We start from the raw sequence: 21,536 nt of genomic DNA on the forward strand, positions 1-21,536 counted from the left end.
GGTACTCCTCGCATGAGTACTTCGGGGTTTAGAATACGAGGTAGACGATTATGGGGTCTGGGTCGGGCTGTCGTTACGAATGACGAGGGTTTCGTAAATTTGACGTTTAAGGCGATGGAATTTCGAAATATATGAACTCAGTATGGTGAGGACCACGCCAATCCATGATGATTGATGACAACAGACTCTTTATAGAAGCAAAGGTTACACCGATTTGTAAGAAACGTTTGTTATACGATGATGTATTCTGAGTGTGCTCGACAATGTACTCTTTGTAGACTTTCTAGTGCTTTCTGTTTTCTCGTTGATGTTAACACTTCCACGTATCGTACCGCGATGAGCGAGTACTTACAGTGAATGTGCTTTGATAACTAGTGTCGATACTTTATATTACGATCCTCCTCGGTACCACTATGATCGCCTGTCATATATAAATTATGTATAATTAAGATGAATAAGACAATCGACTGAGTGACTCTGCCCCAAATCCACAACTAAACAAGGAACAGGAATTAAGATGAGTGATTTTCTGGTTCAAATTATATGTGTGGCTGACTTTGATTGAATTGTATGGCTGTACAAGATATAAATTTCGGGTTGTCACACAAAACATGGATCCGAATAGTTCAAACTAAATTCAAATCCGATTCGATCCGATCCAATTACAATTCGGTTGGATCGGTTTTTATAATTCTGTTTTAAAAAACCAAAACGTTTTAAAATGACATATAATTATAATATTACCCAATTTTACACAAGGAGCGAAAAATAACTATATAGCTGTGATTTGAAATTTATAAACAACTACTAACAAGATATATTATACTTACATATTTTATTGATAGTAAACTAGTCTGACTTTGATTGAATTGTATGGCTGTACAAGATAGAAATTTCGGGTTGTCACACAAAACATGGATCCGAATAGTCCAAACTAAATTCCAATCCGATTAGATCCGATCCAATTACAATTCGGTTGGATCGGTTTTTATAATTCTGTTTTAAAAAACAGAAACATTTTAAAACGACATATAATTATAATATTACCCAATTTTACACAAGAAGCGAAAAATAACTATTTAGCTGTGATTTGAAATTTATAAACAACTACTAAGAAGATATATTATAGTTAAATATTTTATTGATAGAAAACTTTTGAGAGATAATACATATTCATGTTTTTTTTCGGGTGAAACATTTTGAACCTACTTTAAAAAATAAATTACAAAACTAATACATAGCTATAGATATATATTATAAATAAATAAACAAATCATGTTTATTCGGTTTTTTTTGGACTATTCGATACTTTTTTTATAAACCAAAACCAATCCGAAATCCAAAATAATAATTCATTTTTGTTGAAAACCAATCCAAAAATCAGAATATCCGAACCAAATAGTCCAATCCAAATTGTCCAATTGGACAATTCGGTTTTATCCAAATAGTGAACAGCCCTACCATGAGTGCGCATTTTATTCCGATTGCCAAGAGCATATCCACAGAAAAGTTAGCGGATATTTATGTTCGGGAGGTAGTAGTTAGGCATGGGGTGCCGGTATCCGTGGTCTCGGACCACGATGTTCGTTTCACCTCCATATTTTGGAAAAGTTCCATGATGAGTTGGGCACTCAATTTCACTTCAGTACGACTTAGCACCCCCATACCGATGGGCAGAGTGAATGGACAATCCATACGCTCGAGGATATGCTTCGGGCCTGCATGCTAGACTTCGGAGGGAGTTGGGATACTTACCTCCCACTGCCAGAGTTCTCCTACAACAGTTATCATGCTAGTATCGACCGACCTCCATTCGAGATGTTATATGGGAGGAGGTGTACGACTCCGATTTGTTGGGGGGAGATTGGTCACCGAGTCATGGGAAGCACTGAGGTAGTTCTTAAGACCACTGAGTTGGTTCAACAGGTATGAGACATGTTGTGGGTCGTGCAGAGTCGTCAGAAGAGTTATGCTGACCGACGCCGTTCAGATCTCGAGTTTCAGGTGGGGGATCTTGTTTTGTTGAAGGTGTCACCTTGGAATGGTGTCATCCATTTTTGGAGGAGGGGTAAGCTGGGCCCCCGATTTATTGGTCCATTGAGAATTTCTGCCCGGGTTGGCAGAGTCGCATATCGGCTGGATCTTCTGGATGAGCTTAGTCAGATCCATAACAATTTCCTTGTATCTCAATTGCGGAAATGTGTCATCGATGTCTCTACGGTCATCTCGATGGACAACATTCAGGTTGATGAGCACCTGAATTATGTAGAGAAGCCCATTGTGATTCTTGATAGGAAGACAAAGACTCTGCGTAATAAGGTGGTAAATTTGGTAAAGGTGTAGTGGCAGCACCGGAGAGGTTCCGAGTGGACCTGGGAGCCGGAGGATGAGATGAGAGGGCACTGCCCAGATTTATTCGCATCAGAGGACTTCGGGGACGAAGTCTAATCCAAGTGGGGGAGATTTGTAACATCCGAATTCAGGTAACTCTTTTCTTAAGCTTTTTTTTTTTTAATTTTAGTTGGCAAGGAGGACCCCTCGTACATTGGCCATACGTGTAAGTACGCTTAGCGTACTGAGGTTCCATCATCGGGATTCTGAGCCACGTACGCGGGGCGTACGAGGAGGAATGCAGGGCATACGTGGCCTATGAACAAAACCCTAATCTCCAGATTTGTTCCCTGTTTAAACCCATTTATGTTCTTTGGACCCTCACCTTTATCAGCCACCTTGCGTGTAAATGTCCCTAGAAATCGTAAATAGCCGTTAGAGGTGATTTTGAGCTTAAAGTAACAAAAAGGAGCCATGTTTGGTGTGTTTTCAAGAAGAAGATCTTGTGGTACAAGTCTTGGACGTGGTGGAACTTCTAAATCCAACATCTACACCATCTTAGGGAGCTTTTGGAGGTATAAAGTTCATACCTTTCTTATCTATTGCTTAGATCTCTCTTTAAGCTTGTTTTCGTCCTTTTTGGTTCGTTTGGTTGGTCTTGAAGAGTTAAGACCATTTGAGATGCCAATCTCGTAGATCTGGACGTTTAGGGGACTCCTTTAACTTAAAGGTACAAACGTTTTGGTCTTTGTGACCTTCGTGAAAGTATTAAGTCTCTTATTAAGCTCTTTTGGGCTTTAGGACCTTGTTAAGCCTTACATGAACGTAAAGTTTGCAAATTTATGTGATAAACTACTTCGAGGAGGTCAGGTCTGAGTTTTGGGACCATGTCTTAACTAATTAAGAGCTAAAATGCAAAAGTTGGCAAACCTAGGGAGTACGATAGGCGTACAAGCTTGTACGCACAACGTACATGCCCTTAAGCGTGTACGCCTAGCGTACAAGCTGAGTACGCCCCTTGTACTCAATAGTGGGCTGTGATATTGGGCCTTCAGTGGCGGGCTTCATTTCTGGACCCTAGGAGTTTAGGGCTGCATTATGGACTTCTAGAATATTGATTTGGGCCTTGGCCTAGTTAGGACAGGTGGGCCCAATTTTGTTGTGGGCCTTGTGTGTCATGGGTTGGGCCTTTTGGGCCATAGGGCCGTTATTGTATAGGGCCATATATGGTTGGGCTCATCAAAACGGAAGAAGCTTTTGGGCCTTATTGAAGAGTTTAGACTTAGGGATTTTGGGCCCATGAGTGGGTTCGTATCATAATTCTGATTAGGGTAAATTCTATATTTACATCGTGAGATTTCTGGATCGGTATTCGAGTAGTTATTATTTATCAGTAGTTTGAGGTGAGTCTTCTCATTATATCAATGGGTCGAAGGCACCAATGCCGACCCATTATCTGACATGTGCATTGGCAGTTTTTATGTATTTAATTGTCTGAAGACCCCGGGGGTAGCCCATGGCACTTGTGTGAAGACCATGGGGGTAGACCATGGCATTCCAGGAAAAGACCATGGGGGTAGCCCATGGCATTCCACGTAAAGACCATGGTGGTAGCCCATGGCAACTTTATGTATGTTGCATGGTATTTTGTGGTTGTATGTTATGTGATATTTTGGGAAACTCATTGAGCTTTCACTTACAGTTTATTTGGATGTTTTCAGGTACTTCCGGTACTAAAAGGAAGGTCCCGACTTAATGGCGTAGCATTCACTCTCCAGCATTTTCCATATTTATTGATATTTTTGATATTTTGACATGATATGATGTAATGGATTTTTGGGAAACAAATTATGGTTGTAATTCCTATTTTAAAAATGAAAATTTTTTATCTGGTTTTTGGGCTGTTACATGAAGTCAACATGATTTTGTCCATGCTTGAGTATTGAACCGAACTGAACTTGACCCTACTTTGCATCTCTTGAACACAAGCTTCATTAGGTTTAAACTTTCCAGGTACATCTACACTAAACAACTCATGTTCACTCTTTATCATGTTGTAACGCCTGGTCCCTGTTATGTATTTAAACTTATAATTTGTTCATTTTTATCAAGCAACTCGATGAGTTGTAGGCCCCAAACTCGTCGAGTAGAGATTTTGTGGACCGCTGATTTTAAGTGACCAACTCGACGAGTTGGGAGGCCTCAACTCGACGAGTTGGCTGGGTGAAATGAAACCCTAATTTCGGGATTTTGCACCCTATTTAAACACCTTAGCCCCATTAGTTGGCCTCATTTGCAACCTCTATCGTCCCAAACCCTAGCCTCGAAACCCTAATGCAATTTTGAGAGTTTTGAGCCAATTTTTTGTGCATTTTTGGTGATTTTGAAAAAGAAGGAACTTGAAGAAGGAGCAAGGACGTGTAGAAGGATTGTAGATCTAGAAGTTGGGCTTCATTTCTGATTCACTTGAGGTATAAAGCTTCAACTGTGTTTAGTTTATGCTTAGATATCGTATTTAGGGTTATTTTGCTTGTTTTGGTCATGTTGGAATGTGTAATGGAAGTTGGATGTCCTTTTGAGGCTAAACATTCTAGATCTATAGCCTTGAGGGGCTCTCATGGCATAAAGGTGTCAACTTTATGGCCCTCGAATCCCCATGTAAACCCTAAGCTCTTATTTTGACCCTTTTAAGCTCCATAAGGTCATGCATGTGAGTAAAGTTGGAGACTTTACGTGACCTTTAATCCTTTAAGGTCCAGATCTATGTCCTTGTGCACTGTCTTGAAAATATAAGGATTTTTAGAGTGACGCTAAAGCCTTTTTGGATTGGGGTTTGAGATTTAAGCCTTAGGAGAGGTTCTTAATGGGTAAAGTTGGAAAACTTTACCCTTCTAGACGTTTTCCCAACTTAGATCCAGAAGAAAGGACATTGGTTTAAAGAATAATGACTTAATGCATTAAGAGGGACTGGCAGACTGATGAACTAGACGAGTCCATAAGGGGACTCGGCGAGTTGGGTTGAGATTTCCCGATTCCGTTGTGAAAGGATGAACTCGGTGAGTTGATTCGAAGTATCACGATTCTGTTATTTATGGTAATTCATCGAGTTGAAAGGTAACTCGGCGAGTTGAGTCAACTCGGAGCGTTGACTTTGACTTTAACCTGGGGTGTTGACTTTGACTTTGACTTTGACCAAGTTGACCCTGAAGGGGGTTATAGGTATAAATTGCTAATTAAGGAGATATTTCATGTTCAAGGGTTGAGTTGGGTTGATTTCAGAGTCGGGGACTTTTCAGCTACTTTACAACATTCGAGGTGAGTTACCTTCCCGGTATGAGTGGGTCGAAGGCACCAATGCCGACCCACTAGTAGTTTTTTATAGTAGAGATGATTGTCTTTGTGATAATTGTCTCGTATGCCACTATTTATAGATATTTATATACTTGTATGCTATGTTATCATATGGTAGTAGTTGGAGGGGTGAAATAGACCTCATAGTCGGTTGAGATAAACTGGAGGGTAGGTCGGGCACCCAGATATGCCTGACAGTATGTTTATGACATGTTATTATGTGATAATGGTAGGGGTGAGATAGACCCCATAACCAGTTGACATAAACCGGAGGGTAGGCTGGGTACCCAGATATGCCTGACAGGGTAGGTCGAGCACCCAGATATGCTTGACATGGGTAGGTTGAGCACCCAGGTATGCTCACCAGGGTAGGTCGGGTACCCAGATATGCCTGACAGGGTAGGTCGGGCACCCAGATATGCCTGGCAGTGTGTGATTATGTGGTATGATGGGGGAACTCACTAAGCTTTGTGCTTACAGTTTTCTGCTTTGGTTTCAGGTACTTCTTCTTTGAAAGGAAAGGAGCCGGCAAGATCGCAGCGCATCACACCATGTGTTCCGCATGAGATATTTGGGAGTTAAACTCTGATGTTGTTTTATTATGACATGTTTTGATTATTGACATAATTGTTTTGATACGAGATGACATTATTGATGTTTTCAGACTACTGGTTTTTATAATTACGTAATTAAAAATGAAATTTTTGGTCATGAATTTTGGGCTGTGACAAGTTAGTATCAGAGCCTTGGTTTGAGGGATCCGGACACACCATCAGGGGTGGCTGGACTCAAATCGAGGGTTTGAAGGATTTTTACAAGAAAAAAATAATTTTTCTAAAATTAAAGTTAAGAGTTTTTTATAAAGAACAAGGGGTGTGATGCGTGCAATCAGCCGAGCTCGAGTAAGTTTTCCCCAAGATACCCATACATGTTATGTTATGATATGTGTTAACGTGACCATGAACGACCACGTTAAATGTAACGGAAGTATAAAGTAGATGTTATCTCGCCAGAACCTTGGCTAAGGTCCGGCCTTGGCCTAAGTAATCCAGCACCAGGGTGGCAGTTCATTTCCCTCCACGAGGAACAAATATTCCTCGTGATCTTCTCATTCACTTACGACCAATCAGGACGTGACAAGAAGCTTAGGTGACGCCCAAAATTGACGTCACCAGGCAGTTAGTTAACGTAGGCATAATTCTTCCAGTCATAGGAGGCCACGTATCACACTCATTAGACGAGGTCCCCATGATCTGTTAGTAATAGGTATAAAAGGATATATTCCGCCTCAAGGAAGGGATCCATCTTCTCCCACACTGAATTTACCCTAAATTCTATCTCTCAGAAAACTAACTTGATCGTCGCAGTGACGTCCCGGGAGAGCACCCGGTCGTCCTCTAACGATTCTTCTGTGTTGTGTTCTCAGTTAAAATTTTAGGACAGATCCATCATCCGACATCCAAACCCCTGTAGAACATGTCACAACATTTGGCGCCATCCGGATGTATCCTCAGAGTGATACAACCAGTAAATGATATTGGTTCTTCGCAAAACGGCGATCTAAGCCCAACATCATCTGTGTATGTAGTAGAAGATCTGTTTCAAATACCGGTGGCGGTAACTAACGAACACCACTGCGAGTATAAAACACAGACCCAATCCAGGTGCTCATGGCACATATCTCACCGATTACGGGGCCATTACTCCAGATCGGTTTCTGGCAACTATCATTGGGTGGTTCATCGCCTCAGACGGTGATATCACATCCCGATCTGCTGCAGGAACCTCCACATGACGGCATGGAAGTACTTACTAACTCTAATTCTCGTAAGAGAATCACAACTCATCAAGCGGAGGATGAGATAGAGGTACTCTCGAGAAATCTACTCAATATTAGTTTTTCAAGTAGAGACCCACTCCTAATATCTGGATTCATTCGTAACACGGAGATCCATCGAATATACATCGACAATGGTATTTGCTCTGATAGACTCTATGAGCACTGTTTTTGGAAACTACCAGATGCATGGAAGGAGGGGATACGGCCCCCAACCGGAGGACCATTAGTAGGGTTCACCGGTTACAGTCTGTGGCCATTAGGCACTATTTGGCTGCCCTTAACGTTGGTCAGTCACGACGAGAGGGACCTAATCACAAGAACAATCGAATTCTCTATGATCCGTTTTCCAGCAGAGCATAATATTCTGCTTAGACGGTCGGCAATCTCCTTACTACACCTCGTTCGATCGACGATCCATGGCATAGTTAAATTCAGCACGCGCCAGGGATCAGTGACGATCCTCGCCACAAACACCAGGGCACAACATTGCCACCAGATCATAGCCGCTCCCGAATTGGTGCGAGCCCCAAAGAAGTCGAAGAAGGAAGGTTCCACCGAACAACATCAAATAAACATGGAATATCCAGAACAAGTCGTGCAAATTGGCGCTCACTTATCAGACAAGACCAGGGCACTACTGGGAGCACTTCTGAAGCAATATTCCACCATTTTCGCCTGGAAACCAACAGATCTGACAGGCTTGGATTGACAGGTTATATAACACAACCTCAATATCGCACTTGGAAGTAACCTTGTTAAAAAAAGAAGAGGGGTCAGGCCACGGACCGGAACATGGCTATTAGCGCAGAAGTGGCCGACCTGGTGAACGCCGACATACTCAGGGAAGTAATGTTCCCATCATGGATAGAAAATCCTGTCATGGTAAAGAAAGCCAATGGATCATGGCGAATGTGCATTGATTATTCAGGTCTTAATAACGTCTGTCCAAAGGATTGCTATCCTCTCCCAGAGATCGATCAGAAAGTCCAATCGCTTGAAGGTTTTCAGCTCAAATGTTTCCTCGATGCGTACAAAGGTTATCATTAGGTACATATGAAACGAGAAGATGAGGCGAAAACTGCCTTCCACACTGAGAAGGGCACTTTCTGCTACCAGGAAATGTCGTTTGAATATCGAAGTCTACGTCGACAACATGGTAATTAAAAGCCGCAATGAAGAAACACTGCTCCACGATGTGGATGAAACTTTCAAAACGCTAGCTAAAGCGCAGATGAAGCTAAACCCGGCTAAGTGTACTTTTGGAGTAGAGGAGAGGCAATTCCTTGGTTATTAAATAACCAAGGAAGGGATTCTGCCCAATCCCACCAAAATACAGGAGTTCCTTGAGTCGAAAACTCCCCACAACCTCAAGGGTGTACATGAGATCAACGATAGGTTGAAGACATTGGGAAGATTCATTGCCAAATCTGGAGAAAAGGCGCTTCCTCTATACCAAACACTCAAAGGATGCCTAGACAAAAAGCAGTTCAAATGGACAGAAAAAGCAGATGCGACATTGCAACAACTGAAAGATGCCTTTCACCAACTACCTGCTCTCGCCTTCCCGCTACCAGGGGAGACACTATAGATGTACTTAGCAGCTTCCGAAGAAGCTATCTCGTCTATGTTGGCGGTGGAGAGGGAAGGAAAGTAGGTACCCATCCATTTTGTTAGTAAAGCCCTACAATGGCCAGAGTTCAATTACCCGGCCTTAGAGAAGCTGGTCCTAGCCCAGGTGTATGCTGCCAGACAGATACAAAGATATTTTCAAGCTCACAAGGTAGATTTTCCCACTAGTTACCTAATAAAGCAAGTTCTGCTAAGGCCGGAAAAGTCAGGGAGCCTAGCCAAGTGTGCCATAGAGTTAGGCGAACATGATATCCATTACCACCCCCGGACTAGCATCAAGGCCCAGGCCCTCGCAGACTTCCTGGTTGAAATCGCAGATACCATTAAGGGAGTGCCGACGACAATCTCCGTCGATCCACTCGAGCCTGAAGCCGACAAGGAACTTTGGAAGTTGTACACCGATGGCTCGGAAGGTAAGGAAGGCTCAGGCGCAGACCTGATCCTTCAGAACCCCAAAGGCGAAGAGATCACTTACGCACTTCGATTCGACTTCCAAGTATCCAACAACGAGGCAGAGTACGAGGCACTCCTAGCAGGTCTGAGGTCGGCCAAGGAGGTTGGCACAAAGCAACTAGCAGCTCTCAGTGATTCACTACTTATCACAAACCAGATAAATGGAACATACGAGGCTAAAGACTCAAGGATGCAAAAATACCTAGATGCGGTCTGAAATCTAACCAACACGTTCAAAAGCTTGTCCATAAAACAAATCTCTCGGGGAAAGAATGCAAGGGCGGATTCTCTTTGTAAGTTAGAATCAACTTCTTATGATCACTTAACAAAGAAAGTGCTAGTTGAAGTGCTCCCGAAGAGAAGTATCTATAACCAAAGGGTTAATACAGTATCGACTACACCAAAATGGACAAAACCATATGTCGATTACTTGCACCATGGCGTATTATAGGATGACCCTGAGGAGGCAAGAAACGTCAAGATTAGGGCATCACATTTTGCAATCAGAGACGACCAGTTATATCGGAGAGGGTATTTAAGCCCATGGCTAAAATACATCTCTATGACACAGGGGCAAATGTTCCTGGAGGAAAGCCATTCCGGGGACGCAGTAGCACATGAAGGCGCTCGAGCGCTCATAGGAAAATACTACGCCAAGGAGTATATTCGCCAGACGTATACACAGACGCCGCAACCCTAACCAAGAAATGCAAAGAATGCCAGGCCTTTTCTCCTTTCCAAAATTAATTGGCCATGCCATTGACAAGCATTACCAGCCCCTAGCCTTTCCATCAATGGGGAATCGACATAGTGGGACCTTTCCTGCCAGCGCCAGAGGGTGTGAAATTTTTGCTAGTGGCCGTGAATTATTTCACTAAATGGAAAGAAGCAGAACCGCTGGACACCATCACTAGCAAGCAAATGATAAAGTTCATGACCAAGAATATCTTGGCTCACTTTGGCACTCCCAGAATCCTCATAAGCGATAACGGCACACAATTTGGAGGAAGTCCCTCCAAGGAGTGGTGCGAAGACAAGAAAATTCACCGTCGGTTCACATCAGTGGTGCACCCTCAGGCCAACGGACAAATTGAGATATCAAATTAAACCATAGTTAATGGTTTGAAGAAAAGGTTACTCAGATCAAATTCCGCCTTGGTGGATGAGCTCCCGACCGTGTTGTTGTCATATCGTACCACAACAAGGTCAAGCACGAGAGAAACTTCATCTAGTCTAACCTGGACATGCTTGATGAAAAACATGAGGATGCACAGATGCGCCAAGCACTGTACAAATCACAAACTGAGAACTATTACAACCGCCAAGTCCGGGTCAAGAACTTCAAAGTTGGAAAATCGGTTCTAAGAAAGAACAAGTCTAGCCGTGCTGAACCATTGGGGAAACTCAATGTCACTTGTGAAGGAGCGTACAAAATCGTGGAAGCCCATAAGAATGGTGCTTCTGTCCTAGAAGCTTAAGACGGGCGTGCCATTCCAAGAACGTGGAATGCGCAGAGCCTGTGTCATTTTTATTCTTAAAACGAGTGTTAAAGATAGATTCAATGCTAGCAAAGGCATTTTATATTAGTTTTGACATGTAAATGTAACTAGTAAAAGTTACATTACCATTTGCAGTCTTATAACGCTCCAACATTAAAACTAGAAAAAAAAAAAGAGAAAGCAATTCAAATGTTTCATATTTTCAAGCTTGAAAAATAAAACAAAGAGGCTGTCTAGATTTACCATGTGACAATAAGGACTGATCATCCAACATCACACGAGCAAAATCATTACAAGGAGGGAGCCAGGGGGTTTTATCAAAAAGGTTCATAACCTTTCCCCCAAAACATGTTCATCAATTACATTATAGAAAACATATGAAATAACATGTGAAATAAGTATAGAAGAGTCATAACCTTCCACTAATGAGAAAAACAAATCCGGGTGAGCCTCAAGATGACGATATCGGCTACACCTAGGGTCTTTATGCAGCAAATTAGAACAAATTTCTCAAAGACCAGCTTTAGTAAAGCATAAAGAGTTCACCAATGAAAGAACTTAAACTAGGGGTATAAGCAAACCGTACGTAAATACCATGTGATGGCCAACATAAACCATACATGAAGCAACCAAACAAAAGAATATGTGCCGTAACAAGAAACATTCATACCCACAAATTGAAAGTAAACATTGTCAAAGTCGCCGGACTCCCAGAATTTAAGACTGCCACTGAGGGCAACAAAAACAAAAAAAAAGAAATAAATAGAAAACATTCTGCACAGGAGTTACATCAAAACAAACCAAATAAACGACGCTACTGATGGGCAGGGGTGTTACCATCACCCGGTGAAGAGCTTAGTCCAAGGCCAGACCCATCGCTCTGAGCGTTTTGACAAAGATCGCGGAGCCCGACCATGTCCAGACTGCCCAGGCGGAGATAGACAACAAAATCTGTTTCAGGCGGAGATAGACAACAAAATCTGCCCAGGCCAGACAACAAAATCTTGGGTCTTAGTGGCCACGTCCACCTCAACCTCTGGATTAAACTCCCCGGCAATTACCAACTGTTTTGTAGCTCTCTTTCCCTGCTCCACCCCTGCCGCCACACAAATCGCCCGCACCTGAACCAAGCCTTGAAGAAATTGAGGACTCTCGATCACACTGTCCACCACCCGGCTGAGCGCATCACTAAGGATACATGAAATATCCTTCTCCAACGCCCCTTTTGTAGCGTTCTCAGCAACCAGATTGACCTCCAGTGTAGCTGTCCGCTCGCTTAGAATGGAATTCTCCAAACTCAAAGCTCCCACGCAATCATTCAGGCGCCTCACCTCTTCCTCCAGCTTTGCCACTTGCTCTTTTAAGCTTGCCTTCTCGAGAAGCACCACCTCCTGCTTGGCCTCCCAGCTGTGTTTTTCGGCTTCTATATTTGCCATCTGGGCTTCCAGCTCTTCGCATTCAATGTTCTTCCTGTCAGAATCAGACTGGAGGGTCTCCATATCGGAGATGCGGTCAGCAGCTGCGACCAAGTAAGATGACACTTGGGCAGCAACATAGCGCAAGCCGTCGTCCATGTGCTCATCCGCTAGGACAGTTAAGGCCTCAGTGGTAGCAGGAGGAAAAGCGTGCCGACATCACTCAAGAGCAGTGTCATGATCAGAGACAATGTCTTGGGAAGTTAGCCTCCAAGCTGGCTTGAAGGCATCTGGATGAGAACCTACTAAAAGGGCGACGGTTGCGGCTTTACCAGAAGAAGTTGATGCGAGACCTTGGGAAGGCAAAGACCCAGTCTTCGCCTTGGCTCCTCCAGTAGTGGGACAGGGCTGGTCTTGTTGGTGTTTTCTTCCTCCGTATGACTAGGCGGTTCAGTCGCCCTGATTTGTGCCCCCTCCAGCAGTTTCGAAAGACTTTCAACGGGGGCACGGTTGGAACTCTTGGTATCCCCTAGTAAGAAACCCAGATTATGTTTCCTACGAAGAGGGGTCTCGGTGCTAGCCCTCTCAGTTCGACCACCGGAAGAGGCTTCCAAGAGAGCAAAACACCTCTTGACACGGCGAAGACTCCTCAGAGACCCGGAAGGTGTAGGATCCTTCCGAGAAGCGCCGGTGACAACAACGTCCTGTAGATCCGGATCCTCGTTGGCGCCAGTAGCATTGTCATAACTGACGGTAGCCTCGATTCCTCGACCAGAAACAGGGGGTGGAAGAGCCTCCATGAGATCGATGTCGCGACACTAAAGTTCACCGTCGAATAGACCCTAAAGAGCTTTCTCTAAAGAAACAACCTCCTCCACACCTGGCAACAAAACAAAAAACAACGACGATTAACCAAAATGCCGATTTTAACAAGCTTTGCCGATTAAAAAGGGGGTAAGGGGCAATAGAAAACAGTCTGAGAAACACAATACCCTCTTTCTTGAAGAAAAACTCGGGCATCTTCCCGCTAGCGGCGCTCATTCCGTCAGCGACCAAGAAGCATTCAAGCCAATCTTCACCATTGATGCTGATCTTCTCTAGGACGTCAGCCAGTTCCTTATCAGCACCAAAAAGTGTTGGATCGCAATTGGCATACACCTTAGCCCTTGGGTAGCTGAGTACCACGAGGTCACTGTTCACCCATAGAAACTTCTCTTGCCAGTTCTTCTTGGACTTTTTATCGTGGATAAGAGTAGGGACCCCCTGCCGATGAGAAAGGGTCTGAGTCCCTGACTGAGTAGAGGCATTGAAGAAGTACTTGAATGCTGGAACAGTTGGCAGGCGGCCTAGGGCACGACAGAGGAGTTTGAAACCCACTATCTTGTTTATAGAAATAGGGGTCAGCTCTCTCACGGGAAACTCATACTCGCGGATAATCAGGTTGCAGAAGTCTGTAGTGGGCAAACGCAGACCCACTACAAACAAGGCAATTGGATTGCCGACTTTGACCTCGGGAGGACTGTAAAGCGATGCATCAAGAAGGGGAATTTGCACTCTGTGTTCGGGGACAAACCCGAATCGGAACTCAAAAGATTCCCATTCTTCGGTGGTAAGATCTCTTCCTAAGGAACGCACGGTAGCCATTGAAGAATATGAAGAAAGGGTCGGAAAGGTTTCTTTGGGGCAAAAATTCAAAGAGAGAAAAGTAGAAAGTAAGGAGGAAACGCCAGGAGGAGCAGAGGTTTAAATGCCACTATAGGGGTAGTGAACTATTTTCATGATGAAACCGCCGAAGAACGGCGATTTCGCCCTGCCAACTACATAAGCTATCTGTAGCATCCTGCCACATGTCTGTGAATAGACTATAACAACTCTGCTACGTCATGAACGTAGAAGCCTACTGGTCTAAGGGACTTGTTAACGTTACCATGAACAGCCACATTCAATGTAAAAGAAGTATAAACGACACATTATCTTGCCAGAACCTTGGCCAAGGCCCGACCTTGGCCTAAGTAATCGAGCACAAAGGTGGCAGTTTGTTTCCTTCCACGAGGAACGAATATTCCCCGTAATATTCTCATTCACTCACGACCAATCAGGACGTGACATGAAGCTTAGGTGACGCCCAAAACTGACGTCACCAGGAAGTTAGTTAATGTGGGCATAATTCTCCCAGTCAGAGGAGGCCACATATCACACTCATTGGACGAGGTCCCCACGATCCGTTAGTAACAGGTATAAAAGGATCTCTTCCGCCCCAAGGAAGGGATCCAACTTCTCTCTCAATGAATTTACCCTAAATTCACTCTCTCAGAAAACTAACTCGATCCTCGGAGTGACGTCCCGGGAGAGCACCCGGTCGTCCTCTAACGATTCTTCTGTGTTGTGTTCTCAAGAAAATTTCCAGGATAGATCCATCATCCAGCACCCAAACCCCTGTAGAACATGTCACAACAATGTGAATTGAGAATATGTGAATGGGCTAAGGATCTAGGAAGGATGCCTTGTATGCCTAATGTGTGAGCTTATTGAACTGCGTGCTAGTACTGATTAGTCAATGATATGATGGCCTGATTAGGATATGCTTGGTTTTGTTTACTCAATGTCTGAATGCTGATGCTTTGTGCTTTTAGGAGTTCTAGTTATCTTTAACTAACTAGTAAACGAATACACTAAGTTACATATTATGAGGACTAAATAATTTCAGAAGGATATGATCAGCCCTATTGCGTAACTCCCGTTTGACTCTAACCGTTGTAGGGTAGGACCTCTTATTCGAAGAATTATCTGGTCTTAGTAATATGTAATGGTATTCGTGAGCTAGTTAGGGAAAGGTACCAAGGACTTCTTATGCATCTGATGGCGGACAGTGGGTCGGAGATTACCCTAGGGTAAGCCTAGGATGAGAATAGCGCAGGGAGCAGTAGTAGTGAAAAGGACTTGGTAGTCAAGGCAATTCTTGAGGAAAGTACGGATAGATGTGGAAGGTAGTATGGGCCCGTACTACTGAAAGAAGAGGATTCGTACTCGAAACAAGGAAAGATGAGATAAAACCAGGAAACTTGTTGTGTGTGTGAGGTCTCTCGATATTATGTATGACCCTGACGATTGTGTGGTCTGTATCAGAATGGTGATGACACATCATGGAGCAGGGGGCTCAGGATCTGGGTCAGGTTCGGGTACGGGTTCCGAACCAGTTGATGATGGATTGCGTGAGTTCATTGCATACGAGATTATGAGAGGCATCCTTGAGTCGACCCCGGTAAATTTCGGGTCGATCAAGGATGGTATCATTGAGCTGATCGAGGATCGCCTTAGGGAATTCAGGAGTGACATGGCACCTGGCCAGTCTGCACAGTTGACGAGCTTCTGTAATGAGGGGTCGAAGGTCAGCTGGAGATACTTTGGGAGCCACAGCTATTGAGGCCATGACCTGGTCGGATTTTGTGACCATATTCCCAGCGGAATTTGCGCCAGCTGTGGAGGTTCAACAGCTAGGCAGGGAGTTCTTATATATAAGACATACTGTGGAGATAGTGACAGAGATTACTGCCAACTTCAGGGAGAGGGACTTGTTGGTGCCTCAGTATGCGGGTGATGAAGAGATGAAGAAAACCCGGTACCATGATATGCTAAGGGCTGACATACGTAAATATGTCAGTTATTTGGCGTGCCCGACTTTGGACGACATGATAGCCAGGGCAGGAGAGAGGGAGATTGACATAGAGAACGTTAGGAAGAGGAAGGCAGAGGCTGGGCAGACAACTGGGGTCTCGATGAAGAAACCCAAGGGATTCGACCCGAGGTCGAAGGGCCAACAGGGCCGGAGCCGCTGTGGGAAATGCAGCAGACTACACGACGGAGTGTGCAGAGTTGGGGGATCAGGCTGCTACAAGTGCGGCAAAAATGGGCACTTTAGCAAGGATTGCACTGCCCCTACCCCCACCATTCAGACATCAGACCTGATTTGCTTCCATTGCAATCAGACGGGCCATAAAAAGGCCAACTGCCCGAGATTGGTATCAGGAGCGCCAGTGGCAGCGCCAGCTCTAGCAACACTGCGGATCACAGATGGCCGCCAGGGCAAGACAGATGCTCCTTTGGTGAGGAGCCTAGCCTTCCAGTTGACCGCCGAAGAGGCGTGTACCACACCGGATGTGGTGCCGGGTATGTTTTTGAAAGACCCACACTTTCATATTTCTGAAAGACCCAAACTTTCATACTTGACAATTGTTACTCCAAAACATGCTACATGCATATTCATAAAAACAATATTTTACATTGATAATTTGACTACAAAAGACTGGATACTAACCGACTAAGTTTTAGTATATTCAATAACTACCCAGGATATTTAAGCTTTTATACATATGTAAACCTAAGTACAAAAGTAATAGTATAAACTATTCTAAATCTTCCAACAGTATATGACTATACTGGATTCTTATTACCTACAATTGTTAAACACTGAGAGGGGTAAGCGGTGACGCTTAGTGAGTTCAATAATAGATACAATATAACGTTATGCCATATATATACTTCAATATGGAAGAAGCAAAGAGGAACAAGAAACAACAAAGGCATATGTGAATCATGTGACAAACTTTCCATATCAATCAATGATTTGATTCAAAGATATACGATCAATGAGACATGACAATTTCTATACTTGATATACATCAATAAAGCTTCGGCCCAAATGGCACAGAAGACATATACTTTCTGATTTAAACATTTTGGTTGATTTCAGGCTGAAAGCCCTAACTAACCTTCTACCAATACCATAGAATAGAAGTCATTCTCTTACGAGACATGCTCTACATGGTCAGAGGCTACATACCAGTACCACCGTGAATCTAAGTCCTTTCACTGATCACATGGTCAAAGGTATAGCTTTGCTATCATAAATAGCAGAAATAATAACAACGGAAAAGCACATAGCACATATAACACATAACATACAATTGTTTCTATATATTAAACTCATCGTGAAATAACTCGGGGTTAAAATAGTAATTTGGGCAGCACTTCCTTACTATAATTAACTTTCTTCATTGAAAACCGGGAGTTTTCTTGAAAACCGGGCCCTGTGAGGGTTGGGCTTCAAAACTGAAAAGATAAATTTCTCGAGCACTCCGGAACGTATTTCGGGTGTTTGGTATGATCCTGGGGCTTCGGGGGAAGTTGGAATGGCTTAAAAATGGGTTTAGGAGTTAAAATGTGAGAATTTTCCAAACTTACCCGGAAGGTCTCGCAGGCACTATTTATAGTGTGAGGTCCGGAGGTCTTCTGCCGAAGGTGGACACGCGGCAGCAGCGACGGGGGCCAGATGGCGCGCATGCAAGGGAGGCAGGTGGCTCGTGCGAGGCTCGGACACCGGCGCGACACGTGTCGGACGGAGGCGAGGCGGCTTCGGAAGCGAGGAGTCACCGGACACGCGTCGGAGTCTCAGTTGCACAACACATCGGATGACTAAGCTGCTTCGGACACGAGGCGGGTTCCGGACGAGGCTGACGTGGCTGAAAACCAGCCATGCGAAATTCTCGGAAATTGAACCCAAAACTTCTAAAATCCATAACTTTCGCATACGAGCTCCGTTTTTGACGTTCTTCATATGCACATGTAGGCGGGAATATACTCTACAACTTTTGTTTAGACTACAGTGGCTAGTTTTGAATTTATTTTTAATATTATTATTTTTAACAGACCGGGACAGGTAAATCCGTTAAAAATTCATACATTCTTCATCCAACGTCCGTTTTCGTCAGTCTTTTTACCGTTGTACTACTATTGACGAGACCTTCGATTGTCGTTTAGGTTGCATTGGATAAATAGCGCTCAATCTTTATTTCGAGTTTTTAGCTGTCTACTGCTATTCCGAAACTTAGAAAAATCATAACTTCCTCATACGAAGTCAGATTTGGACGTTCTTTTTATGAAAATTCTCGGTTTAACAAATACTACGACTTTCATTTAGATCACCAAGGCTAAAATGTAGTTTATCAAAAACTCACTTTTTACGTCATTCGGCGCCGTGTCGGTTTTGTCGCGGATCTTCGATTAGTCATACCGTCTTCGTTATAACTCGGATTTCAATGAGGTTTTCGCCTAAATGTTTCTAACGAGATTATTTACAACTTTCAGTAATAAAATTTTACTTATTTAAAATTTTTTATTTTCGTTAAATTTCGATATTTGTCTTTTGATTGGAATCTCATTAGACTTCCAATATTTTCCGATTGATTCTAAACATAGTTTTACTTCATTTCTAGTAAAAACCATATGTTAGAACTCAATACTCAAATTTCATATAATATTTCATAATATTATTCACTTTTAAAATTACATAACACGATAATTGAACATATATGTTACGAATAACTCCTCCTTTTGAGGATTTCGTCCCCGAAATCACAACGATTTAAACAAATGAGGATATTTCGCTCTTATCTCATTCTTATTTTATTATCCAGTTTCACTTCGGATAACGGAACTGTTTCATCGTATATGCTTAAACATTTACACAGATAGCTTACATGAAACACATCATGAATATCTGTCAAATCTTCAGGCAATTCTAAGTGGTATGCTTGCTTACCAATCGTTCTTTCTTCCCAAGTCGCATAATACCTTTCGATTGGGATACCTTAAGTATTACAAAATCACCCACCCGGAATTTCTACCGGTCGTCTCCTCTTTTCTGCATAGGACCTCTGTCGATCCTGGGCAGCTTTCATTCTTCATCGTACAATTTGAATCTTGTCGTTGGTGTCTTGAATCATTTCAGGGCCACTAAGGACTTTCTGTCCTACATCATGCCAACATAATGGAGTATGACATTTACGCCCATGTAGTGCTTCATATACCTTCAGTATATTTTCTACTGTTTGGATTGCTCTCTTCTTCTGACCATCTCTTTGGGGATAATAAGATATGCTGAGATCAACACGAGATCTCTATTCATATTGCATATTTGCCCAAGAATGAGAAGTGAAACTACTATCACGATCGGAAGTAATCTTTAGCGGTACACCATGTCTCGCAATAGTTTCATCCAAGTATACTTGTGCGTATTTCTCTATTGGATCTATCCGGGATAGTCTAGGCAAATCATCGAGATAAGCGTCAGGATATTCGGGAATATTATTTACAATTTTCATCTCTTTTTTTGAGGTATCAACTGAATAGGCTAGATAAGCAGAATACCCTTTCGATATAATTTTACGAGTTTCTAGGAAAGATATTATTAAGATTTTTAAGTCTTTGTTTACCGAAGACATAAATAGGAACCTTCCCTTTGACAGGGATGCGTACCATCTTTTCGTAACACATGAGTTCTGTGTGGTTCTTTAACAACCAATCCATGCCGAGAATAATATCGAAGTTGGACAAGAAGATAGGAATCAGGTTAGCAAGAAAACTATAACCTTCAGTTTTTATGACAAAAAATCTATGGACTTTACCAGAAAGTAATGATACACTTCCTATGGTATCTACGTGAAATGGTTCCGCGAGTGCATATCAAGCAAATTGAAAAGAATGCGAAATTTCATGACACACAAAAGAATCTAAGGCATCAAAATCAAATAAGATAAGAGCAGATCTAGAGTTGACGAGAAATGAACTAGTCACAACATTCGGGTCCTTCTTAAATTTTATTTATAGACTTAACCCAAGATAAGGTCTTCACTTTTTCTACAACAACAACTCGAATGGTCATATTCAAATGACCTTTGATTTTTGTAACACAAAAGTCACACAACAAACCAGACTCTTGTCTCTAATAGTCAAATATTATCACGGAAGAAACTTTCCTTCATGTTCTCATGTGATATAATCTCTTCATAGCAAGTAGCATTTCTAGCTAAGAGCTCTTATCTTAACAACGATAACGATACTTCTATTGATCGCTTCAATTACCTTTTAGTTCAATCTTCTGGCTTAAGTCAGATGCTACATCGAACATGGTTCTCTGAACTACGTAACATACTCGTCTTAGTCGGACTCGATTTGAGATGACCACTAGGGTCGGAATAACAATCATCTTTTTAGTCATTACCGAAACGATGGTAACAACATTCTTGAACAAAAACAGAATCAATTACTAGCTTCTTGGTAACCTTGTGACTTTCCCTGATCCAAGTGTGAGTCCTGTGCTTCCAGTAGTATAGGCCTCTACTACTATTAACACCTACTCATACTCGTCCCAAGTATTATCTCGCAGTTTTCCAAGTCACCATTCAAAAGTTTTCACAAAGCGACTTATCACACATGAATGTGTTCAAACAAGTACATACGACAATTTCTCCTAGACTCAAGTAGGGATTTCACATTTCTATCAAACATATCTTGGATTTCTTATAATCGCCTTCTAGAATCCTCTTTACGCATATGCTCGATTTAGTATATCCTAATACTTTCCTAGATCGATAGGAATTTCACTTCCAAATTCTTCATATAAATTCTTCCTCGGGTAGTGTCTACTCTGCAAGACACACTACACCAAAATTTATTCTAGAAGTGTGGAGACAAATGGTATCCAACTACCTGTATCATCTTCTAACTCATGCATGTCATCATGCGTATTTGTTTATTTCATTATCCTTCTATGACATCGTCATTCTTGTATATGAGAAATTCTTCTTCTCATGGTTGTATCTTGTAAGTCTTCTTCATAGGAGTCTATTTAAAGAAGTCTGCATTATAGTTGCATCTTAGCATGTTCTACGACTTTCAAATTAGTTCTCTTACATTCCTAACTACAAAATCTCTTCTCATACAACACTATGAGTGTATATCTTCTTCAACTAAGCATTCTACCTTACTTGGACAAGTAAGTTACTCAGCCTTTTACCACTAAATCGCATAATTCACCATCCTAATCATGTATGTTAAAGTCGGCTTAACACACAATGGAACTTTCATAAGGATGTGATAGAAGTCAATTACATATCATATCTTATCATACTACTCAAACTGTATACTACATCAGTTTCGATACTGTCGAAGTATTTATCA

This window comes from Lactuca virosa, chromosome 4 (assembly GCF_052849685.1).
Source record: "Lactuca virosa cultivar CGN04683 chromosome 4, Lactuca_virosa_CGN04683_v6, whole genome shotgun sequence".
In the NCBI taxonomy this organism is placed as follows: Eukaryota; Viridiplantae; Streptophyta; class Magnoliopsida; order Asterales; family Asteraceae; genus Lactuca; species Lactuca virosa.